The sequence below is a fragment of the Atheta coriaria genome, unplaced genomic scaffold, assembly GCF_025399875.1.
Source record: "Atheta coriaria isolate IRGN ID8LTWV9N9 unplaced genomic scaffold, Caltech_Dcor_3.1 hic_scaffold_9_pilon, whole genome shotgun sequence".
NCBI lineage: Eukaryota > Metazoa > Arthropoda > Insecta > Coleoptera > Staphylinidae > Dalotia > Dalotia coriaria.
In genome coordinates this window covers 144,815-168,955 of record NW_027045451.1, presented here as the reverse complement: position 1 = coordinate 168,955, position 24,141 = coordinate 144,815, and the positions used below count along the sequence as shown (strand labels likewise).

Sequence of the window (24,141 nt, the reverse complement as noted above, 5' to 3'; positions counted from 1 at the left end):
TAACAACTCTTATTAATGACCGATTTCGGTGACGCGGTGATTTGTTGCTCTAATCCGAGATTAGCAATGACCACGCACCAAAATCGGGTTTGATTTGATATCAGCGGTTCCATGGTGTAATGGTTAGCACTCTGGACTTTGAATCCAGCGATCCGAGTTCAAATCTCGGTGGAACCTGCTTTTTGCCTTTTATATGCTGTTTCAGCAATATTTTGATAATAAATTTTGATAATTAACATTTAATCGCCAAAATTATTCCTAAATCTTTCATCTGAGGTTCCATGGTGTAATGGTTAGCACTCAGGACTCTGAATCCTGCGATCCGAGTTCAAGTCTCGGTGGAACCTTCTATTTTCTTAAAATTCTCCTAAAATTCATGTAATAAATATTAGGCGTGCTTGTTGGGATTAACAATGAGGCCGCGTGTTCATTAATGCACGTTTTACGCTGATTTACATCGAGATTATGCGCGTTGATAGCCAATGCTGGTCGAACCAGATGCCGAATGCTTATACCACAGGTGGAGTCATAGTTGGAGCAAGCGTGAACTATGCACGAGCGCATGTTGGACCTGATCGCCGCCTTTTTTCCTGCTTGCAACTCGAGGAATTTCGCATCGCAATCCACTTTCACGTGGCGTTCGTGTTTTGCATTGCATGTCGCATGCAAATCGACGACACGACGCGTTATCTGATAGCGGCAAGTTAACTACCCATTCGCAAACCTTTCTTTTTGTCGTTGGTAGAAAAATCGACATTTCGTTGGCGATTAAATTGCTTGGCGGAAATGAAAAAGGAAGGTTCCACCGAGATTTGAACTCGGATCGCTGGATTCAAAGTCCAGAGTGCTAACCATTACACCATGGAACCGTTGGCAAACCGCGCGAAATAAACTAACGCCAGGTTCAGGTAGAAACAAAAATTCTATAAATAGTAATCTAGACAATATAATATTAGAGTTTTTAAACTTATCAATATATCTAGAGTGGAAAACAGCGTATTAACATATACAAGTAAAATACACGCACAGCAAACCGAACAAATTGTGATATTAACATAAACAACAGAAAAACAAAGTAAAAAAGAAAGGTTCCACCGAGACTTGAACTCGGATCGCAGGATTCAGAGTCCTTTTTTACATTAATAAACTCTTTATTTACAAAATACAGTTACAAATTATATATACATATTGTAGAATAGTCTATAAATTTTTATGTCTAGTTATTTGCTCATTACCTATATATTAAAATATTTACATCAGCAAGTGGTCGTTTAAATTTATATACATTTTATATCTAGTTTCATATATAAAACATTGTTTAATATATTCTAATCAGGTATTCAGAAATTGCACATTTTGTATAGGAAAAATGAGTTGGCAAAAAACCTATTTGTTTCCAGTTGTTTCAGAGTCCTGAGTGCTAACCATTACACCATGGAACCACTGATACCTACTCTTATTTCCAAGAAGAGACAATCAGGTTATCTATCTATTTTTATAAATAATTCCGCATAAGTCATCAAAATTGTCTAAAAACATTGATAAACCCACACTGACATTACCCAAACCAATCCTAACTTGAAATACCAAATGAAATTAAATTTCTAACATTGTTAAGTTTACGATTCCGCAAGTTTGATGACTTAGTTAATGCACAAACGTAAATCATTCTCGCCTTGGCGACACCGCAGCTGATTAATTAAGTGCTGAAGTTTTGCCAGCAATCGAACATGCCCCGCGTTGACTACCGATCAAAATTACCACGTGTTACGCACCCGACACGTCCGCGCATTCCCTTCCCATTACACCACTCACAAAGGGTGCGCACCTGTCACACGTCGTAAATCAACACCCTCGTCGGGACATTTTCATTCTGCGTTTCTTACCATTTACACCCACCCGCTATAGAATGGAGTTTATTGAACTTGAACTTCTTTAGATTTTTCTTCTAAGGGGTTGCAGGCAATCGAAAAAAATCGAGTGCTTTATTATTATGACATGAAAAGAGGAATTGCCAAGGGGAACACCTACGGAAAATATTCATTTTATGCAGGTATGCACACGTAATATCACAATTTGTACGCGTTGACTGTCTGCTTGTAGTCATAATTAAATTTTCTACGCAAATCGGCAGGGCGTGATGTAAGAAGTAATTAATAATCGTCAGGAGAAGTATCAAGGGTGGAAAACAAAGACTGGCATAAATTAACAGGCTTACAGGCTAATCCTTTCGAAAGGGGCTGTGGAAAGCTGATGAAATGAAAGTAGGAGCTTAATAAAATCAATCAATGTAGAATATGCTAATTCATAAAGTAGTTTATCAATGTTTACAGCTAATTTTGTTGATTGAGTAGAAAATTTTGCTAAAAATGAGAAAAGGCCAATAAGTCCGAAATTATAAATAATTTTTGGCATCAGTGGTTCCATGGTGTAATGGTTAGCACTCAGGACTCTGAATCCTGCGATCCGAGTTCAAGTCTCGGTGGAACCTTCATTTTAGACGTTTCATAAATTGGAAACAAAGAAAATTCTCATTTATTTGTAAATTATTTAGGATACCTGCGTTTATTGACTTGAACCACCTATGAATAATGGTTCCATGGTGTAATGGTCAGCACTCTGGACTTTGAATCCAGCGATCCGAGTTCAAGTCTCGGTGGAACCTGTGTTTTGCCTTTTAGATGCTGTTTCAGCAATATTTTGATAACAAATTTATATAATTAACATTTAATTGCCCAAATTATTGCTAATTCTTCCATCTGAGGTTCCATGGTGTAATGGTTAGCACTCAGGACTCTGAATCCTGCGATCCGAGTTCAAGTCTCGGTGGAACCTTCCTTTTAGATGTTTTATAAATTAGACATTAAGAAAATTTTCATTTACCTCTAAGTTACTATCGATACCTGCGTTTCTTTACTTGAACTACCTGTAATCATCGGTTCCATGGTGTAATGGTTAGCACTCTGGACTTTGAATCCAGCGATCCGAGTTCAAATCTCGGTGGAACCTTCAATTTTATTTTTGTACAAAAAGTAACACTTTCTTGGTAAATATTATGACGATTCCTCTACCATATCGTATGTGCTATTTGTATGCATCGATATATCGGATGCGAACGATCGAGCGACATAATTCCGATGTAAATCATTGCCGATCGCCGACAAGACGGCATCGTTTTAATAAGCGTTTATTTGCGTATCGGTTTTATTGCCGGACCGATAATGACGACGAGAGCTCATTGCATTGCAGATTGCGCTCCACTGTACGCACACGCAGCATTTGTATTTTTTCGCGGTCGCCGCCGCCAATGAATTCGCAATGTCAACATTCGCCCCAGCAAACGCATATAACGGATTTACGGTTACGACGCGCCGCAGGTTCGTCGCGGTCCTTTTTCCAAGCGCAAGTAAAGTGAGGCAATTAAAACGACACGAAACGCAAATGAGCGCACGAGCATTACGCGCGCACGTCCCGCTTATGTGGCGGCCAAAGTGGCAATAAAACTTAATGAAAAATACCTGCACTACAACTGCAAACGCGCCGCGTGCAAAAATTGTTATTAACATGCACCAATGTCGATACCGTTCGACATGTAAAATTCTATTCAGAAATCCAGAAAAACTCAGGTTCCACCGAGACTTGAACTCGGATCGCAGGATTCAGAGTCCTGAGTGCTAACCATTACACCATGGAACCGCCGATACTTAGAATAAATCACAATTCGCGATTTTCATAATATAAATATTAAAATAAATATAATACTAATCTATAAATATTAGGGCTGTACAAATTAGCCGGCCAAGCCGGTTAAGGAAGTTAACCAGGCTAATTAGCTGGCTGACTACTCGGCTTAGCCGGTTAACCGAAATTAGCCAGGCTAATCAGCTAAAGGCTAAACCGGCCAATTGGCTAATTTTATATTTTATACAATATCTTTGTTTCCAAATGCAAGTGATAACAATTCGCCGCGTTATCAATACGTTTGTCGGACTTGGCCCGAACAGATATTGTATAAAATATAAAATTACCCAATTGGCCGGTTTAGCCTTTAGCTGATTAGCCTGGCTAATTTCGGTTAACCGGCTAAGCCGAGTAGTCAGCCAGCTAATTAGCCTGGTTAACTTCCTTAACCGGCTTGGCCGGCTAATTTGTACAGCCCTAATAAATATAAATAAGTCTATAAATAGTAGCGCAACATTTGCCCTACACCTCTCCAACTCCAACCTGATTGATCTCATTCCGCATTGCATCACTCCACACCGCATGAATAAGAATGTAAATAACGAATACGATTGTGATGCGAATGCTGAATGCCGTCGCTTTATTAAAGTCGTGATGAAAGTTTTAATAATGTCATTATTACCCCGCCGTATTCACGCCTCGCGATGAAACGTAAACAATATTACGCCCGTGAAGAGAAAAAAAAAATAAAACAACATCAACAACAACAATCGCACGCGTTGTGCGCTGCACACCATGTTAATTATTCGCGCAACACTGCGCAATCACATTCGCGATGGGTATCAAATCGGAATGTTTTGTGCGCGATTATTCACAAATGCCATCTGGCAATCCAAACCTAACGGAGAATCTTTTTTTTTCACCCAACAAACGGTAGCTGCAGCCTTTAAATTACTATTAATTTATTAACTTAACTTAATTACTCATTCGCACACGCATACCATATACCTATTATTACAAAGCGATTAGAATTCAAACAATGCACGAATTTCGAGTTGTTTTTTGTGGTGAATAAGTGAGATTTAAACGGACCACCCGACGCATACTTTCAGAGTGTTTTTAATTGACGTCTTACTACACACGCAATTATTACACGCAAGTAATTAGCATTTTATTCTCAACTGTTAATTATTATCCGTAAAATACACGCATAATTTATTCATTTAATAAGGTTTGTATTTTTTTTTTGGAGCGAAAACATTGTTAATACCTGTACGCAGTTGCGATAATAAATTCTTGAAAGCACTTAAGAGTTCAACAAGATGTTGTATGACACACGGAAGTTTTTCCTCATGCGAGGCACGACTGCACAGCTCGTGTGCACTCTATTATTTCAACGAGTGACACTTCGACATTCCGCGTATTTGCGCACCAAATGTGGACAAGACTACTTCGGCGCAAACACTTTTACTGCCAATAAACGCCGAGATCTGCTGCTTGGCAAACAAGAACAACTCAACAATTATTTTTCTCTATATCAAGTTCAAAGAAATGTATTAATGACTGCTGATAATGTTAAATTCAACAGTTATTAAACACACAAAAATGTTGATTGGTAGGTACGAAGCCGGGCCAATTATAAATGCATTTTTATTATAATTATGTTGGTTCCTCCTGCGCGCTTGAGTTCTTCTCGCGGCGCGCGAGTTGTGTTCTCACATCGTAAGCCCACAACTCAAAAACGAGCATAATAATCCCGTGTAATATTCATGCCAACAATTACGGCCACTCTCTTTTTTACATTTTACATTATGCAAAGCGCTTTGATGCCGCTCCGAACGTGAAACGGGGCGAGATATCAAACTCGAAACTGGTTTATTGCCGCGGTATCTCCCCGCGTACACAGCGCACGCATTGCATCTACTTTTATATTTTACACTTCATTTTCATCAACTATTTCATTCAATTCCGATTGAAATGCATTTATTTTGTAAAGTATTGCTTCCAATAAATGCAACCCACCTTACAAAATTTGTAAAATTAACTAGAAAATGTATTTTTAAGGCATTCTCAAATTCTGTAAACAATAATTACTATTTAACGTTGTGAATCTTTATTTTTTCCCGAGAAAAATTAAAAAAATCACGCGTATTACTTACTTAAGTAATACCCAACTATAGGCAACCCACTATCACCACATCAAATAAAAACATTAAAAACCTGCGTTTTTAATTAATTTTACCTAACAAAACAAATATTAATTACACTTTTCATCCGTAAAACCATGTTTAAAAATTCTGCTCTTAAAAATTCCCCATTCCTAAACATTGCAAATCTCAAATGATAAAGAAAACGACATAAAAAATATATATCAAGGCCTCGGATGGTTAATGACGTGATAAAAATACATGACGTCGACGTGCCAATGACAAAGCTACGACTTGAACGACACCAGCTCCTCGAACCCGCCTGCTAGGTGGGTGATAAAGAGATGACGAAACAAGTGACGCGCGCTCGACGCGAATAACGACCTTAGATGATCCTCGAGATCCTTGGGATGCCCTGCGAATCCTGCGCGCCAGTCGGGGCTAAACGATGTTTACGACGCCTTGCGACTTTAATGTCGCAACCGTTTAGAACTTCGGGGTTTAGCACCCCCGCGCGCTCGCGTTGCAAAAAAATCATTTTCTCAAAAATGCGAGAAGGGCGTCTAAATTAAAAACCTCATTACCAAAAACGCCTTCCGACTCATAAAAAAAACGCGTTATCTTTAATACTTGAAACTTTGTTCGCATTGCCATTGTTTATTAGGTAAATTAATTAAATAATTACGAAAAACTTGGTTTAAAGTTTTAAGCTGAAGAAATCTTAAGATGTTTGTGTATTAAAGGAGCACGCAAAACCTTCAACGAAGGTATTTCATGAAATATCATCTTGCTAAAGTGAACAAAGCTTAAAGTTCGCCGAAAGGACGAGCTTTTAAAGCTCTCAAAGGCCATAACGCGGAAAATATGGCAGAGGAAAGCGCAGCGCAACGTCCAACAGGCAAGGGAGCAGACAAAGAGTGATTTACGCGTTTCATATCCTGAACGTCGTCCTAAAACTTATATTTTGAGTAATACCCAAAAACTGACTTATAATATGACTTAAATGATTAAATTCCCAAGAAATGCTTGGTTAACGTAGGCAACTTCATATACGTACTATGGTGTAGTATGCGTTGCCTACGTTAAACTATGCTTAAGCACGTTAAACCGACTTAAGCACTTATAAAATTAAACATAACAAACGCGGTTGATTAAAGTTCCTAAAAGTTGTTTGTTTCAATTTTTATAACTAATTAAAAACGTTTTTTCCGCAGAAAAGCGTTTTAAAGTAATTTGCGCGCATAGTTTCTTGTCGAAAATAATAATTTTGTGAGCTTTAGAGCTTTCATCCAGGGCTTTTAAAGCTTTCGAAGCCTGGAATACATAATGTTCGTGCCGTGCGCGCGTCCGTTACCAGTCATTATCGTTATTATTATTACCGTCATCACATCGTCGTTTTCATATTTCGCTCGTGCGCTGAAAGCTTCGAGCTTTTCGTAGTTCGGTTGTCGACTAAAATGCGTCCCTGGTTTACAATTCGAGCATTTCTAATCGTAAGGAAAATTTCCCAAACGGTTAACAACGGTTTAGCATAAAGCGCGATTCAAATTAAAAGTTGCAAAGTTAATCGTTCAGTTTCGCACTTATTATCAACGATTAAAATTGGAATAAACGCGTTGCCCGCAATACTGTTTTACTACTATTGCCAAAGATAACGCGCACACTTTACAAGAGCGTAAATCAAACGCCAAACGAGCGAATAAAGCGCCGTAAATAAAGCGTCGCGATAAGGACACTTGCGTTTTTCCTTCCGGCCATTTTTATCCGACCACCCTCCACCCCCAGTGATACCCACACATACCATTCGCTTCGTATGCAAATTCCCTCACATTTCCGGCTTCCGCATCCTGTGCATTCCAACACTTCTAACTTACCTAGCAGTAAGTAAAAAATAAAGTTCAAGTCAAAAACAAAAAGAATGTAATAACATGTTTTAATTCGATTTTTTCGGGCACGTTTCTATGAGGTATTTCAATTAGAAGCGTTTTTATCTAACGCTCAGCATTTTTTTGCCAGCCTCTCGAGTAAAATTTGCATACAAAGAGTGTTCGTCCTGCTGAATTATGACACCCCCGAGGTCCGGCCGGCTATGAATACCAACTTACCAACACATCGACGAGTTATGCCTCAACACGTGCTTCGGACGCGCCCCGAAATATGAGCAAACGACCGGCGCGGAACGCAAACAACGAAAACGAAACGCGCCCCGGCAGATATTAGGTGTATTTTGTGCAAATTAAAAGTGCAAGGCTGGCCTTGTCGTTCCTGAGATATTTATTGGCGAGTTGCGGGTATGAAATTAATTAATTTTTAGCAGGTAGAGGAGAAAATTGCGTTTCCCTGATGGGCACTTTTTACAAGTGCGTACAGAGCAGTGGTTTATAACCTTATCAACATACACGCAGTTCGAAAAGTGCTGCTTCACATTTTTATTGATAATTCCATTGCAATTATCTCGTTAACTAAAAAAGATATAGAGAAGCGGATTAAAAATTCTTAATCTACAGAAAATTCTCTATAAGAAATAAACTTTCAATACTTATTAAAATCTATTCCAATTAGTTCTATGGCATGATAATGTTGAAACCCTATAATGCTTCCGCTAATGAAGAAGTACCTCACAAAGGGTCATTTCTACCATTTTGCTAATTGCTAGCTTCTGTTTATACACATTCCTTGTACAATATGCCGAAACAAGGTGAAAAAGCAAATCGCCATGTTAACAATGCAAAGCAATTAGACTTGGCCATAACGCGCACTGTAATAATAATTACGGCCCGACGTAAAAGGACCACAACCGTAACGCTTTAACGAAAACGAACGCCTAAAAACGTGGAATGTCTGCGTGCCGCGCGAAGACGTCTCCGGCGCGCGCGTTCGAAATTGCAATCGCAATCGGGAATTGCCCGCCGTGGTCCCGTCGTTTCGCGGCTTTCCCACACAGGAGCACCACAGACACAAACGTAATTGCACCGCCGCAGCCAATTTCGAAGCCAATTCTGGGCAATTGCATGCGAATCGATTCCGAAACGAATTTGCATTACGCCAATATATCATTACCCAATTGTCCTTGCCGGGTTAGACGCTTCCAGAATAATACCGCCTCCCTCACTTAAGGGAGACAACCTATAATTAACAATACAATTGAGAATACATATATTCCAAACACGCGCGTATAAACTACAAGTAATGTGTATGTTGGGTTGCCTACGTTAACACACCGTTCTTAAGTTGAATTAACTTAAGTCAACACAGCTGTAGGCATGGTTGCCTGCGTTAAACTTGTGTAAATATTTAACAGACAACTAAATTGGCTTGTTATGATTTGGGAGGCTTGAAATCATCGAGATATAAATGGATTACGTCCTGATTCAATTGCTTCGACATCTGTTTCAGACAAAGTTTGTTCTTTTTTCGCCGCACCGGCGGGAGAAGACGGAAAGAAAGGTCGATGATTTATCGCGCCGTTGGCTATTAGTATAATAAGAAATTTGCCCTTAGCGATGGCGAGGAGTCGCACCCTTCTTTAACCTTAAGGGCTGAACAAAAATCGAAGAGAGGTTGTCGAAAAAAGACATATAACCATCAGGAAACACAAAAAAACAAAAGAATGAAAGACATGATGAGGGATGATTTTTATAAACGAAATACCATGAACAGTAGCTGAATTTTAGCATATCACTTTGATTAATTAAAGTTTTCCACCTTTTTTCACACGAGTGAAGAAGTATCAACTGATAAGTCGGCTGGCGTCGTAAATAAAGAGCCCGTTAATGTTATTGCGCAGATTTACGACTTTCGCCCTTGAACGCAAAACACACAAAGAAACCAAAATGCCCAAACCGAAGCGGAATTCATATCAGCGCACATATTTCACGACGCGAACATACAGGATGATATAACTACAGAAAACCAACTATAAAACTTCTCAAAAAGACATTCTATGACTCACACTGTATAACCATGCAAAGAAAAGACATAAATCCAAGCATATATCGGAAAAATATCAAGGCAAGAAATAGGAAACGGTGTATAAAAATCCGTTTTCCTAGTTTTTATTCGCCATTCGTCATAAAAACGTACGTGCCGGGCCAGGCGTCAAAATAAAATTTAGTGCAAATAGAATTTCCGGGCGCAACTTTTCAAGTGAGTGAAAAAATATAACTCTTTTATGGATGATAAATAAATCGGTTTTTCTCGTACTAGTGCTGCACACGTTCGCTTGCGGTACTGCTGTGAAACAAAAGCAGGTTTTCTAGACATCTGGCTTGCAGTAATAAAACTTCAAATGTAATTATTGCAGCAATTATTTTTATTACAACGCGCAAGTAGAAAGTACGATCGTAAGAATCATATAAGATATAAGATATGTATATATGAATTAATTTTGTGTGGAAGAGCGAAACAAGTTTTAAGAAAAATAAAATTCGAAAGTTTTTTTTTTTGCAACTTTGCGTACGCTCAATAACACTTAAAATATACTTATAATTATCTAAAAAGGCAAAGAACGGCTTTTAGTACTTCCTAGTTTTCCATCTTGAGATGAATATTTCCGTATTCCGTTTGAACTGCGTCAAAGTTGTAAATTTTTTGCGAGTTCTCGGACAGCCTGAAGAAATGTGCAATCATTTTTCGTTACGCGTTGGGGCCTTTCATGTCTGCGCTCGATTTTTCACAGAGAGGGAAACCTGCGCCGACAGCGACGAGGGCAATATGCAAAAACATGCAGTGGGAAGATGAAGAGGCTGCGAATTGAAAAATGAACACGAGAGCAACAGCAGCGAGAGTTCATGTTAGACGCGGACCAGACGGCGAAGGCAATGAAATATTCATGTCGACACGCCGAACTCGCAAGATAGAGAACCGAGGGTTGCGCAAATTTAATGAGAGATGCACTGACATACAAGTCAACAACTCGCAAGCATAATCACTGAAGGTGGATCAAGATGGCTGCAAATGACAACGACGATGCGGACAACACAATGACATTGACATGATGAATAATCAACGTCGTGGTATGCGAGAAACCTAAGAAATTCCCATTCTCAAAGGGTAAACAATGAAAATGCCAAGAACGCGTATAATTAAAAGCTCGTTTAATCAGTGCACTCCACACGCACAAATCACCATCAATCAAAAACATGTCTACGACTCAAAATGCATGTGAAATGCATAGGTCTTCTTTTTGTCGGAGACAAAATGATGATACAACAAGACATTTCGGTTCAATAACTCAGGCGTGTGGTTGCGGTCGTGGAGAATTGGTGCCTCAGTGCGCATCGCCATCCAATAAGGGATGATCGATCTCCTCGAAGAGGAAGACAGACAGAGGGAAGCAAGTTACGGCGAGAAAGTTGTTCAACGAAGCGTGAATTCGATAACAAAGTTACTTCTTCAACCATAGAAGCAATTTTTCTCCGCGTCAGGCGAAAAAAAGTCATCAACAAATACTGTGTTTTGATATTTTCACAAATAAACTCCAGCGGGATGCATAAAAGCTCAAGTGTAAAGTGAAAATTAAAGTTTGAATAATCCCGCAACCCTTTTCTTATCTGTATCCTTTGCTCGTCTACATCCACCCCTTTTGACGTCATTCTACATCTATCTCTGTGACATTGTAAACAACACAAAAGCGATATCTTGACGCGGCATCAAATTTCCTAAAACGTCAAACGCAGAACATCAGAACAAAACCATTCCAGCTAAGATTATTTGCAACAAATACTCATTCACATGGCTGGTGGAAATGTTTCAATGCCAGCACAACCGCAGCTTTAATAAAGATAATTTGTAAAATGGAAATTGAAATACGTGCGCGCGCGCGCGCTGTCTGTCTGAGGAAAACCGCAAAATTTAATTTCGACGGACGTGATCAGCACCTTCAACCGGACCCGCTGAATTTCTGTTTGGCGTTAGCCTCGCAATTCGTTACATTCGTTAACCGCACCATGACTGGCGCATTTTCCAGCTGTATATTGAGTTGCATGTGTGTGAAATGCCCGGTAGCGGCCATCTTGACATTGCTAGATTTATTGCCTTCCACCACAAAACCCAACGCATGGGAATATATTAATAAAAACGAAATAAAATTGAATTTCAATGTCAACATTCATAGCGCATAACTCACCACCGCATAATGCTCTGGTTAGAGACAAAAATAAACAATAAAAGCCAAAGATAGCCATAAACAATTCATTATTGCGGTGGGGTGAGCTGTGCGTTGTGCATTCCGGGCATTTTTCTCTATTTTATTGCTGCGTTTTTTTTTACAGGCTAAACTCACGCACTGCAATATGCGTTGTTTGAGATGGTTGGTGAAATTTTTCGAGATTAAGTTTTTAAGGTTAACGAACTGTCATCGACTGCGCTGTTGGTTATGTTATGTCGGCCGCGTATCGACTTTTTCTCTCGCAAGCCCTTTTTCGCTGAGGTGAGTCGTAAAAAATTATATTTACGACTTTTAGGCCGGTTAGTTTACATTTTTTAACGGCGCACGCGATCCGCTTTATGCATGCGCGCTTATTATATAGTTTGATATACATTCGCGCGTTGAGGTTGTAATTTAAGACCAAACTTTTACTGGGTCAACGCGTGTATATGATTTACGAAAACAAATTGTGAATATTTCTATAATTCACTAGTGAATTATAGTCGGCGCAACACAGACAGTGTCGCAGTTGATAAAGATTTAATGAGGGTGTGCAGACGTCATTGCACGGGTCGGCTAATAGCAAATAGAAGGAGTAAAGTGTGACGACGTTGAAAAAGCAGCGCGTGAAAAGTTTAATGGGGTGTTAGAGGTTTGCAACGCCCGACATTAATAAAACAACCCTCGCTGGCGGACACGAAATTTGGCACTTTCCGTTTTTGCCTGCGCGCGTTTTTCATCCGCAAAAAGGTGCAATTCCGACGCGTCCAGCGGGTGGTGCACGTAATAGAGGAAGGGTTGATGTGCAAACACACATGGTCAGTTGTTTTAATTACGTGCGCAGCGCGGCATTGTTTCGGCGTTTCGGGCGTTTAATGCGGTTAATGCAATGAATAATTAAATCCATTTATTACGCGCGCAAATTGGGGTCGTTGCCATTCGCGCCAGACACGAATAAAACTAAAAACTTTAAATTCTCCACCAACAGTCGGAAAAAGTTACGAATAAATCCCGCGTGGATAATAGTGCGTGACCCAAATTAAAAAACATTTGGCAGGAAGATATGCCTGCCATGGTGCCATAAAGCGTTTCCGGCAATTCTACCGCTCCCGAAATTCTCCTCCTTTCAAGGCACAAAGTAAGATTTTACCGCCGCACGCTCCACGTGCCTTTGCTATGTAAACAGTTAAACACTAAAGGCAGCAGTACAAGAACAAGATTCCTCAGTGTGTATACAACGCCCGCACGTGCATGTTTCGAAGGTATGTACCAAAGTACCGCGAGCAAATGTAAACAGACATAAACATCCAAGGTACTATCTACTACTGCGAAGGCCGCAAAGGTGATGGTCGGCGCCAAAGGACCAAATTGCGAAAGTTTTATTGACACAAGTTGAATATGACGCGGTTGAGTTAAGTTAATTTGGAATTTTTCGCACTTGTTTTAAGTTATGTCGAGCATGTGAACAATTCGCATTCAGATTTTGCGAGCGGCGACAATTTCGAAACACTTCTGGGGGCCGTGGTTGACACCTCCCCGTCGTGTCGTAATATCCGCTCACGCAGATGGCACCTGAGGGCCGTTCGCAACGCACACACGCGTTAGATATCCCTTTGTCCTCAACGCGTGACGACGCGACATCGTCTTTTATATTCAAATTTTGATGGGCGCATAAAGTTCGAACATATGGGGCTTGCTACTGCGCGCATTTACGATTACAAACGCGACAAACGCGTGAAACATCTTGCAGACTTCATAAATCTCATTGAAAATATATCGATATTGTCCCCGGGATGGAATATACTTCATGAAAAACAAATTGGAAATGGAAAAGACTTACATCTGAGACCATTTTCAGAGAGGAAATATTTCTTCAACATTGACTTACCTAGAACAAAAGAAAATATTGTTAGTAATTTAATTATCATCACATTAGCACCCCACACACGTTCGTGGAATACTGCTGCGAAGATAAATTCAATCATAATCTTGCATCACGTGCAGGCGAATGAAAGTCCTGCTTATGTGGACCATATTATTGGATACATCTAAGTGTTATTTATCTCCTCATCTTCGCAGCCCCGCCATCACCATCAACATCAGAGGGTGCTGAGCAGAGGGCTACTAGACAAGCAGTCGTAGGAAATTGCAACGCCAGCACTACTAGAGACCGTTTGAAATTTAATTAGCACCCCGTCATGACTACAAACAGTCTGATATACTAACACTATGTTGTGGGATAAGGGTAGGTGGGTAACAACTAAACATTAAATGGATTTACGTCAAATGCATCAAATATTTCTTCAAAGATTTCTCTTTGGCGCGTTTCTTTGTCTTTAATCTTCCCACCGGCATTTAATAATTTAAAGCATCAACGCTCGCCGCGAGAACAATAAAAGAAATGAAAACGTTTGAGGTGCGGCCGCCGAAAACAAAAAATATCTAGAGCATCAAGTGTGACGCATTATCGTAGGATTTAAAAGCACACATTTCAAGAGTGTTAGTTCTCAGGCGGACTTTTGTTCGAATTTAATTCCGCTCTATGCTCGTAATTAATTAACACACGATGGAAGTAATAAAACAAAATGCGCACGGGAGATATGACTTGAATTTCATACTTCCTAACAAAAGGTAACAAAATCTTTGTGGGAAGTTGGACTGATATTAAAATGACTTTTATTTTGTTGAAATCCAAAGAATAAATCTATGTATGCTCGTAATGTTTACATAAATAAACGCCGCGGTACAATTAAAATCTAATTAGCGTCAATTAAAAATTATTTAGCGTGGAATAAATTTTCAACTAATTTTACGACCAGCAAAAAATGATTTTTTTGTTGTTGTTGGAGCAAGGGGGTCTGGTACTTTCTGGATATTGGCAAAACATGACGACCAGTTTGCCAGTTGATCGTAAAAAAATCGCACGCCCGCCTCGGTTAATGGCGCCCCGTTGCCGGCCTGTACCGTTTTAATGGCGATAATTGCGCACGAGAATTTCGGCAGAGTCAAAAGTCAAGTCGAAAGCGAATAAAAAATTCACATTGAATTCCTTGCTTTTCTTCGAATTCCACTAATTATTGCCAACCAGGAGAAGAGTGACTTTGAAGTCAACGCCGAGAATTTAATTATTCACTAACAGACAAGCTAGGGTGATGGTTCATCACATTATCCAACGTTTATCATTCACATCTGGTGGTCTTTACACCCAAAAGTAATTAGAAGATGAAATAAAAAAAACTTTTTCAGCAAGATCTCAGTATTTGCATGACTCAGCCCGTCTGAAAATTATGAATGCTGTTGCGCTGAACAATGGACCCAACTCGCACCCCTCGACACGCACTCTCATCGCACACCACCCCTAGCTAAACTTGACACTGTCTGTTAGATACAGCAGGCTGGACTCTCCGGAAACCCAGAAGTTGCCGAAAAGGTTTTACCTGATTTTAGCAATTTTAATCACGGTCCGACACGGACTCTTGAGCACGTTCGGCGCTGAAAGCTCCAAATTGAATCCCAACTTTTTGGCCGAAGGGCTGCCGGCAAACTCGGAGCTCTTCAGCGAGGACAGGCTGTCGTGCTCGCCGCGCCGCACCAAAATCGGCGAGGGCATTCGCATGCTGCGATGAATTTTGATCGTCGACATGTGCGAGCCGGAAATTTGCGACGAATCTGAATACCGTCGATGCTGGACCTGCATGGGATCAAAGTCCATCGCATCGCAGTCCTCTTCAATGTCACTCATGTAGTACTCATTGAAGTAGATGGTTTGTTGCGGGTCATCATGCGTATAGCGCAGTAAATTTTGATTTTCCCCGCAAAACTTTTGCCGCAACTCGTTGGATATCTGTTTGACCTCTTCGAGTTCCTGTGTGAGGTCGTTATCTTTATGCAGGTATTTACTGTTTTGGTTTTGCACTTGATCGAAATTCAGGTTGAGATCCGAAGTGAAATCCAGCATTCCACAACTGCTTACATCGTCTAGTGTTCTAGAAGAGTGCACTTTTCGTAAATCGCGTATTTTTTGACCCACAGTGTCCACAACTTGAGGAGGGTTTATCTGAGGATGGATATCCCGACGTAATTGATGTAGACTAACCTCCCGACGGATTTTATAAAAGTTTTCATGTTCGCGACGATTAGAAAACGTCGTTCCGAAAGCCTGAGTCCTGCTAAGCAAAGGCGAACGAAAATCCGGACGACGCAAAGCGTAATCAAACCGACGTGATACTTGTAAATCCGCCATCGGTGGCGGGGTAGGAATCGGAAGATCCGCCAAACGCGCGCGTTCCTCCATGATCAACAAAACACTTTAGTTTTAAATTAAAACTTTACCACAAAACCGATAATTTCGTTAATTTTTTGCCGAAATATTCAAACATGTTCTACACATGAAAAGCGAGCGTGCATACTGAAATGTGAATCGAGCAGGAATTATCGGGCGAGCACCAAGAGGGGGACACCCCCGTGAGTCGAAGGGGGTGGACGGCTATGGTGACTAAGAGCGGCGCGTCGCGACGCGAAGCGGCCAGACTCATGGCCGATATGATACGATTAAACCCAACGTGGAGAACGACCGTCTCCCGACACAACAACCAACAACCTCCCCCTTGATGCACTGCCCGAAAAACGCTTGTTAAACACACTTTTAGCCACAAGTGCGACAAAGAGAACGCGCACGTGCAAATACACTTTTTTTTTATTAATTACAGCGAAACCACGGGGAGATTAAAAGGGGAACGCAACACGAAAACACTCGATTGGAGACGAGCATTTCGAAAGTTTAAATTGAATTTCCCGCCGTGCAAAACGGTTTGCATAAATTTCATCAGTCAACATAAATTTCATTACTGGGTGTGCCTTATCAGTCTATCAAAATTTCGTCATGTAATAATAATTAAGAACGCAGCACGTCTGGTGTCGCTTGATGAGTTTTAATAAATTTTCTTAGTTTCTCGAGAATCATTAGTTAAAATTAATATTGAAAGTTTTCCTTTGCACAATGACATTACTATTCATTTGCGCAGCGCAGACAAAGTCATTAAGACGCGTGCGCGCGATTAATTATTATTCGCAAATCATAATTACGCAGGTGATGTTCGCGCACACGTTGCCAATGTGTATTTCGAATGTGTGCGGTGCTGGTTGTTTGCCATTGTTGGCTAACGGAATCCTCGCGCGGTGGCCTGCCGTGCGCGCACAGCTTGAGACCTTGCAAACTTTCCTTCCTGCATTTCTTCGCAAATAAATCTTTATCTCTCGCTCCCTACACATTGTATGTGCGCGCACGACATCAATATAATAATAGGCACCTCACCGGCTGGTTAAGTTTATTCCTGCTCGTGGATTTTTTTACTTTTCGAGTTATGACTCTTTGCCGCAGCAACCGCAAAATCCAAGTACCGCTAGCAATTAATCATCGATAATTACTATTATTTCCGAGCGTCTTGTGTGCGAAATTGTAAATTTACGCACGTGTAAAATGTGACTAAATGTAATCGAAATTTCTGCAAAGAAAAACGTTTTACGTCCAAGATAATTGCATCGTTAAAGAATCTTAGGTGTATCTTCTAATTGAATTTTGTTTTTTGCTAGGCTTGAGTGAAATGATGAGATATTATTCTAACAAATACATTTCTATTCAAATGTTGAATATGCCGTTGTTGAATTTGACTACGCATTTCTGGCGTAGATTAGCAAGTTAAACACGGCAATAACAGTCATTCGATAATAATTGACGAGCTTTGCGATGCGCGAAAACGCTCGTAAAGCGCTCACAACTGGCCCGCTGCCCAAAGCAAATCAATCACCGGTCCATACTCGCATCGGTAGTGGTGTTTGAACGCGTTTACAAATTACGTGGCCAGCGTCCCTCTTTTGCTCAGTGATCTACAACGACGACACGCAAATGACGCCCCAACTACCGTAATGAAAGTTCACCGTTTAACCATCAATCAATCAATCAATCAGTCAACTTTTACACACTGTGCACAGAATGTGAATTTTGTGTTCAATACCGGTATACCGATATTGATACCGGTATTTTACGCCCCTAATAAAACCAAATATAGCAATATAAATGCTAAAAGTAATCCCGTTCCACACAAAAATGAAATAATAACACCGTTTATGACACTTGCAGAATTATTAAAAGTTTCAATCCAGTCGCATAAGTCTTGGTTTTGTCGTGGTGGTGATATTATGACGTCGTAATATTACGCTCATTTTATCATTCTTTATACGAGATATAAATAAAACGCCTCACGTGCAATTTTCAAGATTTTAGTGATGCGTCTTTTACCGGTTTGTGACGCGTGCTAAAAGCAACGGCGGTAAATGTTCAACGACACGCTAAAAGTTATAAAACAAACAGACGCACACGCAAGACTAAATAAGTAACGAAATTATTAAAAAGATGAAATGGCTATTCCACTACCAAAATGGTCAACAAACTATTTATGCACAAAATAATTATAGAGCTAGTGTACATAAAAGCAAAAATGGATTTGGTTTTACGATTGTTCGTTGTGTTATTCGAAAAAGTTATAAATATTCGCTTTACGAGCTTGGAATGGAAAGGGTCCGCGGTCTGCTGGGGTGAATTTATCGCTTTCAGTTCCAACAATACACAACATTCACTGTGAATGTATAATACTTTCTGGTGCTATTAATATCATTATTGGAAAATGTATTTTTTACCACTCTTCTCTAGCTGCCGTTTAGCGCTGGGCAAAAGAAACTAATTTTTAATCAACTTTTTTGCTTGCCACTGAGAACGTGATTAATCACATCAGAGTGCCTTCAGAACTCGTGTGGACGTTTAATAATTTTAATGTCTTTCTTGATTTTCTTCACTCTCTCGTCGGACAGCATCTAACGGAGTTCTAATACCCGTCGCCTTCCATAATAGAAAATAATCGAGCATTACACGTCCGCAATACGGTCAAACGTCGCACATTAAACGTTAATCTCTGTATTAACGAGATAAGGCAACGAATGCGACGTGTAATCATTTAATAATCATTATTTAATCAAATATGGATGAATGTTGCAATCAATCGATAACTAATAAATAAACGACAAGTTACAACTTCGTGGAATTCGCTACCTTAAACGCAATTAATAAAATGCAACAATGTGAAAGTTGAAACATGACACTAATTAGTCATCTCAGACGGTGTAATTAAATTAACAATGTGAAAGTGGCAAGTTCTCATCGATCTCGTCAATATAACAGGCGCAATGAAAGTAGAACTCGGTTTACTTACGCGGCGATTTTCCGAATGATAGAGAGATAGACGCTTTCATGAACTCACCTGCAACAAGGAAAAGAAAAATACATAAACACATGTTTTAACGAAATATACTATAAAGTCCAGTTAGAATACCGCGCCTCGGGGAGTTTTACGATAACGGCACGATCGGGGCACGGCCAAAATGGCCGGCACGACCGCGCAGATAAGAACCGCATCGCCCGCATTATTTATCGCCCACACGCCAAATGAACGAACGCCTCCAGGAACAACGAGTTTGTCGCAAATCGACATTTTCAGCATTAAGCTTCAAACTATCGGCGGGCATGCGAAACGCACCCATTCGGGAATAAATTAAACGATCCTGCGGTTCCAGGGTTGTTAAACGGACCAAACCCAACGGCCATTACCATTATAATGATAATAATTTCAAGTTATCCAATCAGGGATTACCCTAAAATCATATCACCTCGAAAAGAATGGTTATTGCAACCAGTTTGCTTTGTTTTCGACGTGGAGATTTTTCCGCGTCAGCGTTTCCCATGAATGTGATTTATCTGCGTCGCCGTGCACGATCGGCGCGCCGATTAGGTCTCAAGGCCGTGCTCTCCGCCAACTCGCGCCCTATTATTACCGGCCCAGAACGCAACACGCCTCGAAGAGGTGCTCCACAATGCGTTTGTTTGACCCGCCCGCGTACATGTGTATACATATGCCCAGACAGTCCGTGATCTTATAAAATCCGAACGCGAAGAAGCACGAGATGAAAAAGGGAAAAAATTAAAAGCCTATGTGTTTAACTCTAATAACACATTCCATCGTCTGAAGGCACGTTTTTATTTTCTCTCTTCTTTTGTTTCGTTTTAGGCGAGTTTAACTCGATTACACGTTTCACATTATCAACATTGACGGCGTGGCCTATGATTATCAACAAATTGAACGATTTATCGATCGTTTTGCTGCGCGATGCGTAATTATAAAGCCGTTCGGTTTTAATTAAAATTCGTCGGTGATTCCGCGAGCGCGGCGAACGCATTAGCGAGTTATAGATAAAGCTAATTATAATTGTTAATTGCTTCGTTAGCTCCAACGCCCTCGGAAGCATTCGCTCAAGTAATCTCGAGTGTTTTTCAAAACATTACCAAAGTTATTAATAACAATCTGCTTTTATCAATAGCATTTGCACACGGAATTTTTTGACTTTATTACGGACTAATTAACGCCCGTCTCGACGGGTATTAATGAAACGCACGCATCGCACGTGGATCATTTTATTATTGTCGTCTTGGAAAATTCGAAAAAAAAAATGTCGACGTGTTTCGCTGAGAGGCGGGCCGTAATTAACGTCAACTCGGTTAGCAAGCACTTCCAATCAAAGTCCACCCAAGCGAGCAAAACCCGACCGCAACAAGATATGTGCAGCATCTCGATAAACCTGCGGGAATTGCTTCGATTAATTCCTGCGCGCGCAAGATGCACTCTTCTCCACTACAGTTTACGCCCATGCACACCAAAAATAGCGCAATTTCAAAAACACGGATATGTGTATTGCGTCATTTTTTTCCGAAATCACCACGGGTGATTTATACGCTTTGTCGTCCATATTTGCACACCATTTGTGCGCGTCAAGCCGCAAGAGAGCAAGTACAAATGGTACTCGAAGCAAGCAGTTATAAACGCACACACATGCTCCTTTTATAACTCAAACTCGACGCGCGGCGGCGTGCAAATCGCGCAAACAAAAGGTGCGTAAATACTCCTCGCTGGAGTGGCGCACAAATGAGCCATGCTCGCATGCGCACAATGAGGAAAAGTCGTGTGATTTGCTATTGAGCGTACAGTACAACCATGGGAACCACACCAGAAGGGATAAAATATCCTCGGATGAGTTGTGGAAGAGATGGCGCTTGTAACTAGACCAACATAACTTGCTTTTCTTAGAAAAGAACAAGAACATGTTTTGCACTCCTAACGAGCTCGTCGCTGCTCTCTTTTTCTCCTGCTCGCGCTCGGGTTCGCTGCTGCGCGGCTGAATAAATTAATGAAATAACTTATGCCTAACGCGGACCAACGCACGGATGATACCCGAGAAACTAAAGCAGCGTCGGACGACTCGTTCTGAGTCTGAGTCCGGCGTGCCCGAGACGAACGAGATAGAGATAAAAATGTGAATTTATGTTTTTAATTAGTTTATAAGCTGATACATTAATATAACGTTAAACTGTATTCGAGTTTGGTTGTCCTCGTTGTTAATGAATTATTAATTAGCAGAAAAATGTCGTCAGGTATTCCGGGCGAAACACAAAACGCACTGTCACGAAATCATGTTCGGTCTGTTCCGATTTGTCGCCGCTGCGATGACAGATCGAATCCGGGCCAGCGCTTAATTGGTTTAATTAGAAAGGAATTTTAACTATTTTATAATTTTCGGACACAACAAAACCAGCGCTTTACAAGCATATCATAAATTCCGTCGTTTAGTAATAAAAGAATGTAATTTACCATTAATAAATTATATTATCCATCCTCTGCGAGATGAGATCCGCCGGCGAAGGACACATCGCGCAGATGACACCGCGACAATAAACGCGCAGCAGGAGAGAATCACACAACGGGCACATCCATCACAAAGCAACAGCAGCAGAAGCGATGCCAAGACGCGTAGAAGAAGAAACCCGAGACGCGCACACTCGACGGTGTCTTTGGTTGTACTAAAACTCGGCGCACAGCACGCTCTGCAGGCGCTCGCAGCACAACGTAAACAGGAAAAGCACGTGGTCGGGAAATTCGACGCGTCGGCGCACCAAGGGGAAAATTTTCAGAAGGGGTGTTTTCACTCGGCGAGGCTGACCGCGTTCAACCGCTGCCCGGAAGTGGTAATAAAATAAAAACATATCGACGCAAAGGGTCACTATGATGGTTTATGGACGGCAAGATTTTTTGCGACTCTCGGGAGAGGCTTTTGTTTAGTCCTAAAGGACCATAAGTATCGGTATACCGAAAAACCGGTATTAAACTGAAAGTTTTGCACCCTTGAAGACAGGAAACCCGACACGATAATTGCGATATTTGATAACCAATGATGAAATTTGATCATCATCATCAGAATTGTTTACCCGGTAGCTGTTTATTTATACCTCCTCGAATAAATGGAGCACTTGAAATGACTCAATCGCATTTTTTGTGCTGTTTGGCAATCCTTTCGAAATTACCATTTTAAATCCGAGAGCAGCAGGTGCACGCTGCGAATTTCCAATCTGTGCAGCCCTCATCACCCGCGCACACACCCCAAACTAACAGTACATTTCCATTCTGATAGCGCGGTCTTACCAAAAAACAGAATTGAACGACGCCGTTGAAAACGAAACGAAAAGCATTTACAAAACAAGACGTCGGTCGACTTCATTCAGCGCACGTACGCCATTTACTTATGGAAGCCCGGAAAAACACCCCTCTCGTTGCCATTTTACCATTTTTCTTATTGCGCTCGGTGTACACGTACACGCGAAATCAATCACCGAGCACCCGAAAACGCCAATAAAGTGCAAAACAAAAATACTTTCATCCAGCGCGCGCGCATACAAATTCCAGAGAATATCAAAAACATGTTTTGTGTTCAAATTCGACACGCCGCAGCTATCTCCACAGCATACTAATGAAAACAGAAACGCAGATTTTGTCGCCCAGCATGAGTGGCGTGCGGCGGTGCGTGCCTAGGAGTCGTCTTCTCTTCTTCGCGAACCGGTCGCCGCGGTCGTTTAATATTTCGTCGTGTGGTAGCCAACCGCGTGGACAAATGACTCGGCGCGCATTTACATTATTGCAATCGCGTCGAGAATGTGCTAAAAACCAAAGCCAAGCTCCTGTTACAAACACAAAAACATTATTTTATTTGATATTTTCTCTAAACAATTTAAATTGTATCTCGCATCGATTTTCAGTCTTTCATTGTTATTCCGTACTCGTCGCAGAGCTCGGCGGGTGGTCCCCACACCATCCCCCGGAGCGAGTGTCTCGTGCGCCTCCCGCACATCTTCCAGACTCCGGTATTTTCGTGTTCGTGGAACGTACATATGTCGCTCATTATACGCACCGCCGAGCTCACGAAACGAAAACCACCGAGTCATCAGTTCGCCGGCGGAAACTAAAACTATCTCCACACCCCCGAAGCGAAGATTTTCCATTATCTGTCACATGTGGTGTCGAAATGAGAGCAATATAATAAAGTTATGCCTCGATAAATATTGGATGGCCGAGAGTAATTTGGTAAGTGATAAAAGTCGATGTTGTATACCCCAGGCAAATATCGTAAATTTAGGTAACACCAAAATCTAATTCAGCATAATGCAGAGACAATCTGTTGCTATTTCGGATAAATTTTAAGCTCAATACCGGTTTTTCGGTATACCGGTATTTTTTAAATAAAAATCATCTATTTTTCTATATTGCAATTGATAAATATCAGCATTTGAAAGAAAAAAAACCGGTTAATCAATATTGACACCGGTATTTTACACCCCATGTGTAATTCCAACTCGCTCGTAAAATCCTCACGGAAATAATAAATATAATCGTAAATTTCCCACAAAGGGAAACGAAATGAAACGAATGCAACTTGATTAGTTCCAGTTTGTTTAAGTTAATGAAATTCCACGCATTACTCAAACATAACTTGTATGGGTGAACTTATCGATTGTTTTGAGTTATTCTCTAATCTCGATTTGACTCCGGTATGGATCGAACACAATGAACGTACGCAATAAAAAACGCCGATGAATACAACTCTGACCCCGTTATTAGTGCGCTATTAAGGAACCGTAGGAGTCTCACGATTGTGAGTGTGCTCGAACGCGAATGCAAATCTACAATGAATTATATCTTCAGCCTAGACGAGTGGAAGACTAATAACACACCT

At 40.8% G+C, this 24,141-nt stretch overlaps 8 non-coding genes across 8 annotated transcripts; 6 read left to right on the top strand and 2 right to left on the bottom strand.

Annotated features, from left to right (window-relative positions):
- Window positions 1–105: 105 nt before the first annotated feature.
- Window positions 106–177, top strand: TRNAQ-UUG (transfer RNA glutamine (anticodon UUG)). Its single transcript has one exon. It is a non-coding gene; the product is annotated as a tRNA-Gln (tRNA).
- Window positions 178–275: 98 nt separating this feature from the next.
- On the top strand, window positions 276–347 carry TRNAQ-CUG (transfer RNA glutamine (anticodon CUG)). Its single transcript has one exon. It is a non-coding gene; the product is annotated as a tRNA-Gln (tRNA).
- A 450-nt stretch (window positions 348–797) lies between these two features.
- On the bottom strand, window positions 798–869 carry TRNAQ-UUG (transfer RNA glutamine (anticodon UUG)). Its single transcript has one exon. It is a non-coding gene; the product is annotated as a tRNA-Gln (tRNA).
- Window positions 870–2,419: 1,550 nt separating this feature from the next.
- TRNAQ-CUG (transfer RNA glutamine (anticodon CUG)) lies at window positions 2,420–2,491 on the top strand. Its single transcript has one exon. It is a non-coding gene; the product is annotated as a tRNA-Gln (tRNA).
- A 102-nt stretch (window positions 2,492–2,593) lies between these two features.
- Window positions 2,594–2,665, top strand: TRNAQ-UUG (transfer RNA glutamine (anticodon UUG)). Its single transcript has one exon. It is a non-coding gene; the product is annotated as a tRNA-Gln (tRNA).
- A 98-nt stretch (window positions 2,666–2,763) lies between these two features.
- On the top strand, window positions 2,764–2,835 carry TRNAQ-CUG (transfer RNA glutamine (anticodon CUG)). The gene has a single exon. It is a non-coding gene; the product is annotated as a tRNA-Gln (tRNA).
- A 102-nt stretch (window positions 2,836–2,937) lies between these two features.
- On the top strand, window positions 2,938–3,009 carry TRNAQ-UUG (transfer RNA glutamine (anticodon UUG)). Its single transcript has one exon. It is a non-coding gene; the product is annotated as a tRNA-Gln (tRNA).
- Window positions 3,010–3,624: 615 nt separating this feature from the next.
- TRNAQ-CUG (transfer RNA glutamine (anticodon CUG)) lies at window positions 3,625–3,696 on the bottom strand. The gene has a single exon. It is a non-coding gene; the product is annotated as a tRNA-Gln (tRNA).
- Window positions 3,697–24,141: the final 20,445 nt, after the last annotated feature.